The sequence below is a fragment of the Pelophylax lessonae genome (assembly GCF_965119305.1).
Source record: "Pelophylax lessonae genome assembly, chromosome: 5".
Taxonomy (NCBI): Eukaryota; Metazoa; Chordata; class Amphibia; order Anura; family Ranidae; genus Pelophylax; species Pelophylax lessonae.
Window position 1 is genome coordinate 130,618,238 of NC_138772.1, and position 12,205 is coordinate 130,630,442.

A 12,205-nucleotide genomic window follows, 5' to 3' on the forward strand; every position below is an offset into this window, starting at 1 on the left:
CATTTTGCCGTAGCCTGGTGTCTCCTGAATGGGGGCGGCCATGTTTGATGTGCCCAGCCTACCTCGAGGAGTAGCTGGGAGCGCCGGAAGGCGTGCAAAGGGGGCGGAGCCACTTCCTTTTACCCGGGAAAGCTAGCACAGGACTTCCCAGTCTACATAGGACAACGCTGACCGCAGTTTGATAGAAACTTCTCTGCATCAGGTGGTGAGCCCTGGGGGTCTCTCTCTCTCTCTCTCTCTCTCTCTCTCTCTCTCTCTCTCTCTGTGGGGGTCCAAAGCAGGTACGCTGAGGGGCGCTATTGCGCTGGGGGATTACAAAAAAAAAAAAATTTATTTTTTTCTGGCAAAGTGTCCTGGATTAACATGGACCCGGCCACACATGTATCTCCACCTGATCCCCTCGAGGTGGCTGCAGGACCCTCCAGTTCCCCACTTACTATTGATGCATTATCAGTGGTTTTAGAGTCTTTTGTATCCCGGGTGGAAGTGGCCTGTCAGGGACAGGGTGCAAGGAAGCGACCCCCGCCTACCCCTATTTCATCTGAAACTTCAGATTCAGAGTCTGAGCCTGTCACTGCAGGTTCAGGTCCATCATCTGGGGCTTGTGTCTCGGGTACTGTCTCTTCAGACAGTGAGGAGGATGTTTCGGCATCTACCATAGCCTAAGAGGAAGCGTTGGTGAACGCACTAATTGTATCTGTCCGGGAAACCTTAGGACTGCAGGTTACACCGTCGGAAGAAGCTGAGACTGAGATCCCTTTTGGTACTAATAAACGGACCAAAATGGCGAAAGTATTTCCCTTGCCCAAATGTTTTGGTAATGTAATTAAGGAAGAATGGGGTCATCCAAAACTAACCCCTGCTATTTCCAAACGCATTATTAGGCGTTATCCGTTCGAGGAAACCCTCCTCAAGAAATGGACAGTACCACCTGTGGTGGATTCACCAATTTCCAGATTGAACAAAGCTACGGTTATCCCATTGGAGGACGCTCCGTCCTTTAAGGATCCAGTGGATCGTAAGGTGGAAGCTGTGTCTCACGCCATCTTTTCCCTGATTGGGTCAGCTTTTAGACCAGTAATTGCTATTGGTCTGGTTTCACAAACTGTGACAGAATGGACCAAGTGGTTACGCCAGGACTTAGAGGGGAGAGACATCCCCCAGGCAGTATCAGATCTGCTGGAACAGATGATACAGGGGCTACAGTTTGTCTGTGACGCTGCTCTAGACGCCACTCCATTGTTGGGGCGAGCTTCAATTTCAGCAGTGGTCCTCAGGCGTACACTGTGGCTCAAGTGTTGGTCAGCGGACCAAGGTTCCAAGAGAGCTTTGGCTAATCTCCCCTTTCAGGGGGAGCGCCTATTTGAGGCCAACTTAGATGAGATTATCAAGGATCTCACTGGAGGCAAGAGCACTTTTTTGCCACAAAGTACTAAGGGTAAAGGACCTCGTCAGAGAAGGGGGCCTTCCTTTTCCGCTCATAAGAATTTTTTTCGCCCCGCGGGCGATAAAGCAAAGCCCTCCAAAACTCCTTCAGGAGGTTTCAAGGGGCGCTGGTCGGGCAAACAAAAGTCCGGCTCTTCCAGACCTGAAGATAAGACTACTAAAGACTGAAGGTGCGCCCCCACCCATAGCTGGGGTGGGGGGACGTCTTCGCCGGTTTCCGGATCCATGGCTTTCCAGAATCCCGGACATGTGGGGTTTGCGAAGTCATACGGTCCGGTTACAAGATCGAGTTTCAATCACTCCCACCGGTGCGATTCTTCACTTCCAATATCCGACTATCCCCGGATCGCCTAGAAGCTCTGCGGGGGGCGGTCACGGATTTAATGCAACAAGGAGTGGTGGGCCACGTTCCTTGGACAGAGCGTTTTCAAGGGTTTTATTCGAACCTGTTCACAATACCCAGGAAGAGGGCAAGGTGCGTCCAATTCTGGACTTAAGAGCACTCAATCTTTTTGTCAAGATACAAAAATTCAAGATGGAGTCTATTCGCACAGTAGCGGCCTCCCTGCATCAGGGGGATTTTCTAGCGTCCATAGACATCAAGGATGCCTATCTTCACATTCCCATTTACGCAGGACATCAGCGTTTCCTGCGTTTCTCCGTAGAGGAGAACCATTATCGGTTTGTGGCGTTACCCTTTGGTCTCGCCTCGGCTCCCCGGGTCTTCACAAAGGTGTTGGCCCCAGTGTTGGCACTGTTGCGACAACGAGGCATATCGATTCTAGGTTACCTAGACGATCTTCTGCTCCGTGCGGAGTCTCCGCAGACTCTGTTACTAAACTTAGAGATCACCATGATCTCTTTGCAAGAGTTCGGGTGGCTGGTGAACCTGCAGAAGTCTTCTCTGGTTCCCACCAGGAGGCTGGAATATCTGGGTCTAATTTTAGACACATCCAGGGCAAAAGTATTTCTTCCAGCGGGGAAACTCCGGAAGATTCAATCGACAATTCAGTTGTTACTATCCGACAACTGGCCTTCTCTTCGGACTTGCATGAGGGTCCTGGGTTTGATGGTGGCTTCCTTCGAAGCAGTACCATTTGCCCAGTCCCATACCCGAATCCTTCAAGGAGAGATTTTTCTCAAATGGAACCGGAATCCAGATTCCCTGGACAATCGGATCCGATTGAGCGAGCGGACCAGGGAGTCTCTGGTCTGGTGGCTTCGGTCTCCGATGCTCAGCCAGGGCAAGTCATTTCTGCCAATATACTGGACGATTGTCACCACGGATGCCAGTCTATCCGGGTGGGGAGGTATTCTCTGCCAATTATCTGCCCAGGGGCTTTGGTCCCTGGAAGAATCCAGGTTACCGATAAATGTATTGGAAATGAGTGCGATCAGACTTTGTCTGATTCACTGGACCGAGCAGCTCCAGGGCAGCCCGGTTCGGATCCAGTTGGACAATGCCACAGCAGTGGCTTATGTCAATCATCAAGGGGGCACCAAGAGTGTCCTGGCGGCCATAGAAGTGGCCAGCATTCTTAGTTGGGCGGAACGGTTTGTTCCAGCTCTCTCCGCGGTGTTCATTCCGGGGGTGGAAAATTGGCAGGCAGATTATCTCAGCCGTCAGATTCTGGATCAAGGGGAATGGTCTCTTCATCCAGAAGTTTTCCACCAATTGTGCCTTCGTTGGGGCACCCCGGATGTGGATCTGTTGGCATCTCGGCTCAACAGGAAGGTGCGGAGGTTTGTAGCTCGCTTCCGCGATCCTCTAGCAGATGCCGCAGACGCGCTGGTCGCCCCGTGGGGGCAGTATCAGCTACTGTATGCCTTCCCTCCTCTCAGGTTGCTGCCGAAGCTTCTTCGCAGGATAGAGGTGGAGGGAATTCCAGTTATCCTGGTAGCTCCGGACTGGCCTCGTCGAGCCTGGTGCGCCGACTTGGTCAGGCTGGTAGCGGATGTCCCGTGGCGACTTCCTCTCAGGGAAGACCTGCTGTCTCAGGGACCGATCTTCCATCCTGCTTTACAATCGCTGGCTTTAACGGCCTGGCTATTGAGACCCAGGTGCTCAAGGACAAGGGGCTGTCAACTTCAGTTATTCCTACTCTAATTAAAGCTAGGAAAGCGACTTCCAGGAAGATTTATCATCGCACATGGAAGTCTTATATCGCGTGGTGTGAATCTATTGGGTTTCCTCCACGTTCTTAGTGGATGTGGTTCGGGCGATCAGGGTATACTTGAAAACGACGGACTCATTTCGCAAGACGGATTCACTTTTTGTGATCACGGATGGCCCCAAAAAAGGGGTTGCCTGCATCTGCCGCGACTATCTCCAGATGGATTAGACAGACGGTGGTACAGGCTTATTCTATTAAGGGTCGGGAGCCCCCGTTCCCTGTTAAGGCGCACTCCACTCGGGCACTTAGTGCGTCATGGGCCTTTCGCCATCAGGCGTCAGTGCTTCAGGTTTGCAAGGCGGCTACTTGGTCGTCAGTGCATACCTTTGCAAAATTCTATAAAGTTGATGTAATGGCATCGTCAGATGCCTCTTTTGGCCGCAAGGTTCTGCAGTCCGCAATTTGAGGAGACCGTTGGTCTACCTCGAGGGTTTTTTCTGTTGGATTTTTAGTTGAGTCTCATCCCTTTTATCTGATGAGCCTTTAAACTTCTAGTTGGCACCGGTTGGGCATTCTAGATTGGATTTTGATTTCCGTTAATCCCACCCCTCATTTGTGGCACTGCTTTGGGACGTCCCAATTGATATGAATCAAAGAGGACTGTGTCTGTCAATGAGCGACAGAGAAAAATGGATTTTTCTAAAATCTTACTGTAAAATCCTTTTCTCTTAAGCTCATTGACAGACGCAGTACCTGCCCCTCTACTTTTGAGTTGGGTTGGGTTAAATTCTCTGACACTGCTTTGTGACATAACTAACATCCTGTAGCAGAGAGAGAGAGAGGATATACCCTCTGGGACTGCCCGTAAGGTGGAGCCAGAACGTTTTTTTCTGCCTAGTGTCCTCCTGTAGAGGGCAGTTTAACCCAATTGATATGAATCAAAGAGGACTGCGTCTGTCAATGAGCTTAAGAGAAAAATATTTTACGGTAAGATTTTACAAAAATCCATTTTTTTAGCCAGTAAGCTTAGCCTTGGAAAGTTGGGCTGATGCAGCTTCCACCATTCAAGAGGATCTGTGTCTGGCTCTATGTCTGGAATAAGGAAATACGTTGCAAGCTCAGTCTCAATTTTTTTTTTCTCAGATTGTGGGTGTGGCGTGGTGGATGGTGCACTGTTTTTAAAGAAGGCATCCAGAGTCATTTTCTTTTTTGGTGGGGTGTTCTCTTGAACAGCTGAGGGACCAGCTTCCTCTGTGGTAGAGTTGCAGAGAGCAGAGATCTCAGACACCGCTCTTTTTTTGACAACTTCCAGTTTGCTAGCATCAATGTAGGTTGTACGGAACCTCGGGTCTAAAAGTGTGGCCATGTCCAAAAGTTCCTCTTTCTCCAAATCACAGTATTTACTTTCGAGGTAACGCATGATGTCCGCTTTGATTGTTTTTGTTGGCTCCAAATCTTCCTCCTCTGGCAGGAGGAGACTTGTTTTAAACAAATGTAGCACTGGTTTGATGCATGACACACTGACATATGATTCCCCTGACAGCGCATCAGTGAAGTCCTGGAGAGGTTTCACTGCTTTGTTGGTGGCTTCTAATACTTCCAAATCTTGCCACGTGGTAACAAGATGACGCGTTTTCTTGGCCGCACCCAGGACACGAGTTATTGCCTTCTCTTGCTCAAGAAAGCGCTCAATCATCTTTTGACAAGACCCCCAACGTGTTGGGGATTCTGAGATCAAAAGATGCTGGGGAAGTCCAAGCTCAGCCTGCAACTGTCATGTCTCGCCTTTTTTTCCAGCTGTAGGAGAAGGCTGATACAGCTTTTTTGCAGACCCCTATGGCCCGATCGATCCTTGGATCCTTTACACCATTCTCTGTAATAAATGTTAAAATTATATTTAGTATATTTTATGTTCTGGCTATTAAATTATGAGCAAACAGTACTTTACAATGTGCAAGTATGTGCACCTATTTATTCTTACACCAACTCTTACCTATAGCGTTGTGGAGTCTGTGGCCAAAACACTGCAAGCTGGGCCAGTTGTTGTCTTTAAGGGCTTTTATGATGTTGGTGCAACTATCGGTTGTCATGCAGACGAGTCGTTCCTCAAAGTCCCCAGGAGCTGAGCATCTTTTAAGCCATGGGGGCAATTATGTCACCAGTGTAGTTGTCGGGGAAATACGCTGTCTGAAGGCAGATGCTGCGCAGAGTCCAACTAGTGTTGATGTAGTGAACCGTCAGACTCAGATATGGCTGCATCGTCCGGCTGGACCACAGGTCCGTTGTGGCTGAGTAAAACTGCATCTCCTCCAGCTCACTGCGGATCTTTTCCCGAGTTGTATTGTACAGGTGAGGCAGCGCTACAGCGGCGAAATACTTGCGACTGGGGACAACGTACCTCGCATCTAATACTTTCAGCATGTGATTAAAGCCTCGCTTTTCGACAGAATAAATTGGCAGCATGTCTGTGGCAATATAAAACGTGATCGCCTCTGTAAACGCTTTCCATCGCGCTTCGTTCTTATCATAAGGCACACAGTTTGTAAAGCTCTCAGGAAGTGTAGTTTGCTTTTTAGCAGGTGTGCTAGAGGAGCCGTTTTCGCTACGGAGCCGGCTGCACTTCTCCCATTCTTCACGATGTTTATTCCTCAGGTGCTGGAAAAGATTTGTTGTACTGCTGCTTCCAGTAGCAACGGCCTTGAAACATATTTTGCAGCACGGCTTCGTCTGTGTTTTGTCTGCTGCATCAAAACTAAACCAGTTTCAAATTACAGAATTACCTGGGCCTTGCTTTGGAAGTAGTTCTCTGCTAGTACTACACGCTGCCATGTTTTTTGACTGTCTATGCTTCTTTTACTGTCTATGGTTACGCGGGGCGGGGACTGGCTCATATCGCGCTATGGTAACGCACAAGGACTGTGTGGAATGAGGGGCGCTGAGCGGGGAGGGAAGGCTCACAAGAGGAGAGCTCACACCTGTGTGGAGGATTGAGGAGAAGTGCTGTACAGGTGTGGCTATTCTCTGTACCTATCACAGCCCCTGTACAGGTTTAACCCCGCCTCCCCTCAGACGCACCCCCCGCTTCCTCTCCCGGCAGCTGACGTCACATCCAGGCCTGGCGGTGGCCGCTGATAGGCTCGTTCCTCGTAGACTCTGAGCAGAGATGGCAGTGGCGGTGGTCCGGTTACTGGGGAGTTCTCGGTGTGTTGTGGCCGGTTTCCAGGCCTGGCTGTGCGTTGTGCAGCGGACTAGGAGCTGGCTGGAGCCCAGGGCGGCCCGCCTGTACAGGTAAGTGTCCCGCATGCAGGCCATGGGGGCCCCTGAGTGACCTCTAGTGTGTGTGTGTGTGTGTGTGTGTGTGTGTGTGTGTGTGTGTGTGTGTGTGTGTGTATACTGTCGGTTACACGGGGCGGGGGCTGGCTCATATCGCGCTATGGTAGCGGAAAAGTCCGAAAAAACTTGAGTTTGCAAAATTAAAAATCGTTTTACACTACTAAATCGATTACATCAATTTTTTGCCCAGCCCTGCATTCAGCCCTGTTGGGCGATTTGCTAATTAATGTACTTACTCTGCAAGTGTTTGGTTAGAATATCAACTTAATCAATTTAACCCTGACAACCTCTTTTAAAACTTGATTATCTGGACCTGACTCTGGATTGCGCTTCGTCAAGGGTTTTTCTTCCCCCTGCACAAGCTGCAAAAGTTGCAGGGGGCAGTTTGTTTCCTGTTAGCCAGCAATGTGTCATCTCTGCGGACTTGCATGTGGGCCTTGGGCCTGATGGTGTCAACCTTTGACGTGGTTCTGTTTGCTCAGCTCCACACGATACCCTTACAAATGGAGATTCTCATAAAATGGAACACGACTCCAAAATCCTTGGATGCTTTGTGCTTTTCTGTGATGGCCTAATTTGTCAGCACTTCGCCAAGGCAAGTCCTTCCTGTCATTGTATTGTATGGTGGTAACCACGGGTGCCTGTCTTTCAGGCTGGTGAGGAGCTTTGGGGAAACTGAGTTCTTTGCCATGAGGTGGCTTGTTGAACTTCCAGTGACCTGTATGAGAGAGTGATAACACCAAATTTAACACACCTGAGACTTTTAAACACTTAACGAGTCACATGACGGGGGGGGGGGGGAATTACTAATTGGGCCCAATTTGGACATTTTCACTTAAGGGTGTACTCACTTTTGTTGCCCTTCGGTTTAGACATTATTGGCTGTGTGTTATTTTGAGGGGACAGAACATTTACACTGTTATACAAGCTGTACACTCACTTCTTTAAATTGTAGGAAAGTGGGCAATAATTGTGGAATAGCTCTGCAGCTATCATTGGCTTTCCTGTGCCTCACCCCTCCTCTCTTGCTGGCAAACCCTCACGAAAGTGAGAGAGGGGGCTGTGCATGAGGTTATTGGCCTAGGCTTTTTACCAGACAAGAAAGAGGAAGTGGGCTGTATTAAGGTATTTGCTGGTAGAGAAAAGGACAGAGGACTTAATAGATGGAAAGATGAAAAAATTACTGCTTTAAAGAGGACCTTCCACTTACCCGTTCAAAATGAAGATCAGCCACTCTTAAGTACTATCCCTGTAGGTTATAGCCTAAAAAATACATGCTTACTAGACTGGATAGCCCAGCACCTGTTACCATGGTATTTTATATAATTTTTTTTCTCCCATGCAGCCATTTTGATTTTTTTGGGGGGAGCTGTCATTTCTCTATATTTATAGGGTTCCCCCTACTGTCTTGCCGCTGTGTCGGCTCAAGATTTGTAGGTACTAATAGACTGTCCTAAAGCCTCTTGGGATGTGTGACAGAGCTACCTTTTAAGATGTTGCGAGCCTTTGTCTAGGCGAGAAATAAGTTGGTAACCAAGGACAAATTCTATGAAACAAACTGTATTCATATTCAATTGTGCAGGGGAGGGGAGGGACAGAGAGCACATTTGGTGAAAGGTCTGTTTTAAATGTATATCTTGTGTGTTTTTATTTTCTCTCTAAATTTGTATGTTTTTCCTTTGCAGTAGAGGATGTGTATGTGTCTCATGTGGAAAATGCTGTGACATTTTGGGGACAGGTAGGCTATCACTGTTGTAGAAATTTTTTTGCCTTTACATACATGTTAGAGTATAAAAACTAGTACCAAGCAACAGATGAAAAGCAATTAATATCATTACTTTGCTTCGGCTGTGGACGAGAGACCTATCTTTATGCGTATTTTTGAACATGTTGTTTACTATATTGCACATGGGGATCTGGTCACTGTGTGGCTGAATTTTGGCGAATGTGTTAAAAGGGTCTTTTTTTTATAATCTTATCTTACCTCCTGCTTGGAGTGGATGGATGCTTACTTTTTGGCCTCCTACCTCCCTCAAGATATACACTGACTTGACTTAGCGCTATACATATGTTTTGTGGATGATATCTAAAAGGCTTATACTCTGAAGGCTCATACAAAATTTGATCCTGAAGAAGCTCGCTTTTTTTTTTTTTTTTTGTGTGGGCGTAACGCATTGATCCACCAATTGTATGATTACATGCAGAATATACAATTATTTTCTCTATCGTTCATTGACGGACACAGTTCTCTCTGATTCATATCAGTAGGGTTATACTGCCCCCTACAGGAGTAGGACACTAGGCAGGAAAAAGTTCCGGCTACGCCTATGGGCGGTCCCGGAGGGTACACCCTCTCTCTTCCTGCATAGGATGTCAGTTTTAATCCGCCTAGTCAGGAGTAAGTACCTAGTTCCTTGCTGGGATCTCTGGTCCTGGCATATAAAGTATTTTTTTTATATAGAATTTTTTTAGCTAGCCTTTTTTCTCCGGAACCTTTTTTCCTGTGAGATCTTCAAGCAATTATGCCGGGCTGGGCGACAGACTGGACCCCCATATGCAGTGGTCACCCCAGTCTGGCCAGCGAGCGCGCGCAGGCCTTAGCTCTGTGCTGGGTTGGCCGCAACATAGTCCCACTGGACGGGGACTGGCCCAGCGAGTTAAACGTCTCGCCAGCGCGCACACGACAGGGTCGAGGCTGATGTTGTAGCGTTCCTATTTGGCCGACAGCCCCCCTACTCCGATGGCGTGGGGTCCTGTCAAGAGATGGCGCCCGCCTGTGTTCCTGGTATGGTGAGTAAATGTTCCCCCCCTTTCCTGGCGGATTTTGGAGTGGACATGGGCCCTCTCCCTGGGATGGTCGGACTCGCACTCCTGGGTTTCCCCTTTGTCCTATTGTGACCCCCCCCCCATGTGGGGGACTGTTTGGGCCTACCTGAGCCTGGGGCCTAGTGTGCAGGCCGCAGGAGGGGCCGGGTGAGTGTGCCCTGCCCGCTGTGCTCAATGATCGTGCGGGGGGGGGGGGGGGGGGGTTGGCCTTGCTGGGGTTCTTCTGAAGTGGATGGGTGTTTGGGTGGTCCCCCAAAAGGGCCACAGAATACAGCGATTTTCGGGCGGGCCGCCATTTTGTTGTAGCCTCTGTTTGCTTCTATGGAGGCGGCCATCTTGGTACACCCATTTTCGGCCATTTTGCGGGAGATTTTTTTTGCGGTGAAGGCCGGTGGGGGAGTGCCTGAAGGACAGTGAGTTTGGAGGGTGGTCTCTCCCTCTCTGTGGGGGTCCGTTAGCGCGTGCCTGACCTCCGGGGGCGCTGTAGCGCTGTGGGGCCGTTAAATGAAAAAATTTATTTATTTTTTTTTTTTCTATTTTTTTAAAAGTTTCTGGCAGGTTCCTCAGGTTCAGTATGGACCCTGCGGGCTATTTTTTCCCCACCTGACCCCCTCATGGAGGCCGCAGGGCCTTCCGGATCTCCACTGTCCGTCTATGCCTTCTCGGCAGTTCGGGACGCATTTGGACCCGGGGGTGGTGGTAGGTGCGCTAAAACGTTTCTCCACCTACCCCTGTCTCTTCTGATGGCTCGGAGTCTTGAGTCTGGCTCAGGCGCCGCAAGCGTCAGGCTGACGTGGGCCTCCCTGCCGGGTTTGTTACCTCGTGCCCTGTCTCCTCGGATGATGAAGATGGCATTTCCACCTCCCCTGCCACGACAGGCGCTGGTGGACGCACTGGCTGTTTTTGGTGCGTGGCACCCTGCAATTTGGGGGTCGCAGCGGCGGCTGTGCCTAGGGCGCAGGTTGCATCTGGCACTCACATGCCACCCGGAGCTGCTCATTTTGTTGGCTGCTCATGTAGGAGTGGAACCGTCTGAGACGTTCCCCTGGGGTGTCTATGCGGCCATTAGCCGTTGCCTTTTTGGGGGAGTCTCTGGTACAGAGGACTGTTTCTGCCTTTGGTGGATGTACGATCTCTAGCTGAATGGGACTACCGTTGTTCCGGTGGAGGAATCCCCGTCCTTTAAGGACTTAGGATGGCGTGGGCTGTGGCCTGAGCTCTGTGCTCCCTGGAGTAGCTGCACTGGGAAAAGTGTTTGTTTGCCCTTGTCACGCAGACTCTGCCTGATGGCCGGAGTCCTAACTCCTCAATTTGGTGTAGAGAATGTCCCTCTTGCTGAGGGGGAGCTGTTGGACCAGCTGGCGCAGGGGCTGTATTTTGTTTGCGATGCCGCTCTGGTCGAGGCTCCCTTGTATAACACCTTGTCGTTTTTGGCGGTGGTTGACCGGAGTGTTGGTCTGCGGATCAAACTTCTAAGAAGGTCTTAATGGATCTCCCTTTTCAGGGGGATTGCCTGTTTGGCGCTGCCCTGGATGACACGGGCTGTCAGGGGTGAGGGCCTTCGTCGCAGTCGGGGTTCCTCCCTTTTGGCTCGCAAACAGTTTCTTCGTCCCTCGGGGACAGTCGATGTGGCAAAGTCCTTCCAGACTTCCACGTGGGTTCCAGACGACCCTTGTCTGGCGTACATGGGTTTGTTTTTTTCCAGACCTGCTGACAAGGCATATGTGGCCTGAAGGTGCTTCCTCTCCCATCTAGGGTGTCGAGGACCTGCAGCTGGCCCGGATCCCAGGCTGACTGGGTTCAGGAGGTCATGCGGTCCAGTTGCAAGATCGAGTTTCAATCCGGTTATTTCCGGTAAGGTTTTTTCCCTTCTAATGTGCGGCTGTCTCCGGATCGCTTACAGGCGCTCTGTGGGGCAGTTCAGGCTCTGGTTCAACAAGCTGGACCTACTGGTCTTTTGTTGGTTCCGTGCAGATCACAAATTCAAGTTGGTATTGGGTCGCACGGTGGTGCCTTCTCTACATAAGGTGGCATCCTAATAGACCTCAAGCTGCCTACCTTCACGTCCCGTTATGTTCTGGACAGTTACCGGTTCTCTGTTTTTTGCAGTGGGGAAGGATCTCTTGGTTTGTGGCGTTACCCTTTGGTCTCGCTTATGCTGCCAGGGTCTTCACGACGGTGTTGGCTCCGGTCCTGGCGCTGTTGCGGCAGCGGGGCGTATCGGCCCTGGTTTCCTGGCCGCTCTGCTTCTCCATATGGAGTCCCCTACGGTGCTGACAACAAAGTTGGTTGTCACCGTGGGAACTCTGGTCGAGTTCAAGTGGGTTTTGAACATTCAGAAATTATCCCTGGTCCTTTCCATGAGACTGGATTTTCTGAGTCTGACTTTGAGCTTGTCCTCGGTCAGGGTGTTTCTCCCTCCGGGGTCAAAACTCTTGGCACTTTAGACTGAGGTTGACTGTTGCTGTTCCGCACATGGTCTTCTC

At 50.0% G+C, this 12,205-nt stretch overlaps 1 protein-coding gene across 1 annotated transcript in view; it reads left to right on the forward strand.

Annotated features, from left to right (window-relative positions):
• Positions 1 to 8,586: 8,586 nt before the first annotated feature.
• The window catches only part of LOC309556442 (serine/threonine-protein kinase 31-like), a gene marked incomplete at its 3' end in the record, with an annotated part of 195,042 nt that continues 191,423 nt past the window's right edge, over positions 8,587 to 12,205 (forward strand). Inside the window, exon 1 of the mRNA XM_082258904.1 lies at positions 8,587 to 8,631. The remainder of the gene's footprint in view (positions 8,632 to 12,205) is intronic.